General features: G+C 42.4%; 1 pseudogene; it reads right to left on the bottom strand.

The window, feature by feature from the left end:
• Positions 1-590: 590 nt before the first annotated feature.
• LOC102244918 lies at positions 591-1,719 on the bottom strand (annotated as a pseudogene).
• Positions 1,720-3,952: the final 2,233 nt, after the last annotated feature.

Genomic DNA, 3,952 nt, shown 5'->3' with positions numbered 1-3,952 from the left:
TCTGAGTTTCTTAAAGGCATGACAATGTTAACAACTTGGTGTCAGTGTATCTTGTATATAGTAGATATTCATTAATATTTGTTGAATATATGTTGGAAAATTATACTTTAAAATAAGCCCTGTTTCCAAAATCCTTTCTCTGTAGAAAATGCAAAAGTAGAGTTTCCTAGTCTATCAAAATTATTGCTAATTTCTAATTAGGAAAATTCAAAGACATAAAGTTTTATTAAAATTGCAGAAATGAAAAAGTGCTAGTTTATCAAGGCACTGTATATGTTTTCAAGGAATGTTTAATAAGGTAGAGAGCATGCTTTTCTAACATGTATTTTTATACCTGAAGCTACAGCAGAACGTCCTGTGCGCTGGGTGAAAAGGGCCAGCTCTAATGTGTACACTGAGTGCAGTGAGAAGCACTGTAATTATAATTTCAGACTCTGGAATTTGAATAGGTGCCAGTGTTCCTGCCTTTCTTCATATGGGAAACGAAAATTTCCTTGAAAATCATTTGAAGCTCAGACAAAAGTTCATAGCGGTATTCTCAGGCTCACTCAGGAGTCTTCATTATCCAGGTAACACAGGGGGAGCTTCAATCAACCTCTTAGAGAAGACACTCCAGCTCGCATGATCTCATTGACCAGGAGAATGTTGGTGGCAATCACAGTGCAGGGGTGAAGAAGCTGTTTCTTTACAGAATATTACCCCAATGCCTACTTCTGCCGCTACCACCGGCTCACCTGTGTTCAAGTCCACCCCCACAAGTTGACCTGATTCTGAATTTCTGCTTGAACTTTAACTAGTGTTCTCTGAAGGTCAAAACCAGAATTCTGAGCTAGAACCTTGGGAATAATGAGCAAGTGAGAACCAGCAAATGCTTGAACTCCAAGTTGGGCTATCTATCATCTATCTATTTATCATCTATATCTATCTATCTATCTATCTATCTATCTATCTATCTATCTATCTATCATCATCTATCTATAATTTTTTTGTTAATCCTTATCCGATGATATTTTCCCATTGATTTTTAGACACAGTGGAAAGGAGGGGGAGAGAGAGAGAGAAACATCAATGTGAGAGGTATGTTCCCTTGACCAGAATCAAACCCAGGACCTAAACTGGCTAGGGCGAGCCCTGCTCTTTACAATGGGCTAATACTTAATCAGGGCTTCTGCCATGGCCACTTCCACTGTACCAGCACCTGGAAGTGCACATCCATCAATAGTGTTTTCAACAGCCCTCAAGCCTCTTGTATTACACCTTTCATTTCAGTGAGTGTGCGCATTTGGCCCTTTGACCATTAATGTGACAGACTGAGGACTGTTTCTCAATAAAGGTGAACTTCCCTTTTCCCAATGTATGCTCATAGACAAGCCCTGCATGTCCCAGCCATTCAGGACTTAAGTCATCAAAAGAATCTAGAGCTACCCCACTGCAAGCAAGAGTCAGCCTTTCCATATTTCTCTGTTTAGCTCTGTGTACAGTTACCACGACTCCTCTTGCAAGAGCATTTAAGGAAAATGGATCAATTCCCTGTTGATTAATAACAACAAATCCTTTATCTGAGCCACCACAGACTTTCTTAGTTCTATTATTTTTAACTCCATCTTCAATGAATTTTCTTTTAGCTTTTACTATTTTCCTTCTCTCCTGCACTCTTGTAAAAAAGCTAGAATTTACTTAAGTTTTACATATTATAATGATACTAGGGGCCTGGTGCATGAAATTCATGCATTGGGGGGTGGGGGTCCCTCAGTCCCGCCTGCACCCTCTAGCAGTCCAGGACCCCTCACTCTTTACCACCTGACTGCTTGCTGCTCCTTACCACTCACTCGGCTCGCTGTTCCTTAGTGCTGCTGTGGAGGTGGGAGAGGCTCCTGCCACCGCTGCTGTGCTCGCCTGCCGTGAGCCCGGCTTCTGGCTGAGCAGTGCTCCCCCTGTGGGAGCGCAGTGACCACTAGGGGGCAGCTCCTGTGTTGAACATCTTCCCCCTGGTGGTCAGTGCACATCATAGCAACCGGTCATTCTGGTTGTTCTGCCATAATGGTCACTGAGGCTTTTATTATATAGACTAGAGGCCCGGTGCACAAAAATTTGTGCACTCAGGGGGGGGTCCCTCAGCCCGGCCTGTGCCCTCTCGCAGTCTGGGACCCCTTGGGGGATGACCACCTGCTGGCTTAGGCCCGCTCCCCAGGGGACTGGGCCTAAGCTGGCAGTCAGACATCCCTCTGGCAGCCCGGGAGCCCTCGGGGGATGTCCACTTGCCAGCAGGGAGCAGGCTGAAAGCAGGTATCTGGGGTTTATTTACCTTCTATAATTGAAACTTTGTTGCTTTGTGTGGAGCTCAGAGCCAGCTGCTGCAGCTGGGAAGCTTGGCTTCCTCCATCATTGGGGCAACCAAGCCTCCTGCTTGCTCCAGCTCCGTGGCTGTCGGTCGCCATCTTGGTTGGTTTAATTTGCATATAGTCACTCAGATTGGCTGGTGGGCGTGTCTTAAGGTGTAGCGAAGGTACGGTCAATTTGCATGTTTGTCTTTTATTATATAGATATTGTATGTGAGGATGTATGTATGTACTCGTGTGTGAGATGTATGTGATGTATGTATGTACTCTTTTTTTCATAGCAGGATGCTGATGGTACTGTACATTTTCTGTGTCTGCTTACTGGTTCACCACTGTGAACTTGTGTAAGAAGGGGCTATCATACTCCAGTGGAGAACCAAATCAAGAAGTTTAATGCTTGCATTGCACATTGTGTTTACTCTTACACCTTGTCTCTGTAGTAATACTGAGGAATAATCTCCTTTGTTTGCCCAGGGTGCTTATGCTCTGGGGAGGCTGCTGCTTGTTTATCTTCCCTTTTTGGTTTTGTTATTATTTAGTCGCCCATGTCAGACCTGTTTGTCACTGAGAAAGAGCTTCCTTTGTGAATGAGAGTATACACCTTTCCTTGCATGGGCTCTGCCCATCCGCTTCCTCTGCTCCCACTCAGCCATATTGGCTCCAGGTTGCCACAATACCCCCTGATTGATGAGCAATTTCACTCTTTTCTTGTTTATTAAAGACCAAACCTTCTACACTTTGTTCCATGCACAGATGATGATATCTTCTATTTACAAAGGGAATCCTATTATTTTTTAAAAATCCTATTTTCTGAGAAAAGTAATAAAGTATAAAGAGGTAGAATTGTAGAGTATAAGCATTGATTATTTTCTAATACAAGCCACCTTTTTTAAAAATTTAAATTTATTGTTGACACTATTACAGATGTCCTTATTTTTTAAATTAAATTTATTGGGGTGACATTGGTTAATGAAATTATATAGGGTTCAAGGGTATGATTCTATGATACATCATCTTTATTTTGCACTGTGTGACACCTTTGTTTTAAATCTTAAAGATTTTAAAGAGTAGAAAATTAAGGCTCAGAGAGCTTAGCTGACATTCCTAAATAATTAATCTAAGAAGAGTAAAAAGTCAGACAAGAAACACGTTCCTCAATTTTAAATCCAGTTCTTTCCACAACATCATATCATGTCACTTGCTTATGGATATTTTATGTGGGTCCTCAGACTGCCACAGGCCTCCGGTTCCTATGTCTCACTCTCTTGATTGCCCATTATTCAAAACACTACTTTATCCAAAAGGAAGTCTATTCCCCCCTACTTGCTGAGCCTGCTTCTTACCTAAGGGAAGGAAGGTACAGGAGCTCTTATCTGAGGAACAGGAGCTCTGAGGAAAATTCAAGACTGCCAATTACCTATTTGTTCAGCTAGAAAAATGAAATGTAGAATGTATAGGGGAGCCACTCTCAATTGCTTGGTAGTCTGGGTGTGGGTTACTATTCCCTAGGCCTGATATCCAGAGGACGAAGGGACTAGATGTGCTGGATTGTGGTTAGTGGGCTCTGTTCTGTTTCTCTCCAGCACTTTTAGCAAATGTTTATTATATTTGAG

This window comes from Myotis brandtii, unplaced genomic scaffold (genome assembly GCF_000412655.1).
Source record: "Myotis brandtii unplaced genomic scaffold, ASM41265v1 scaffold2076, whole genome shotgun sequence".
NCBI classification, from domain to species: Eukaryota; Metazoa; Chordata; class Mammalia; order Chiroptera; family Vespertilionidae; genus Myotis; species Myotis brandtii.
Note: the sequence above shows the minus strand (reverse complement) of the source record. Positions and strands in the feature narration are given on the sequence as shown.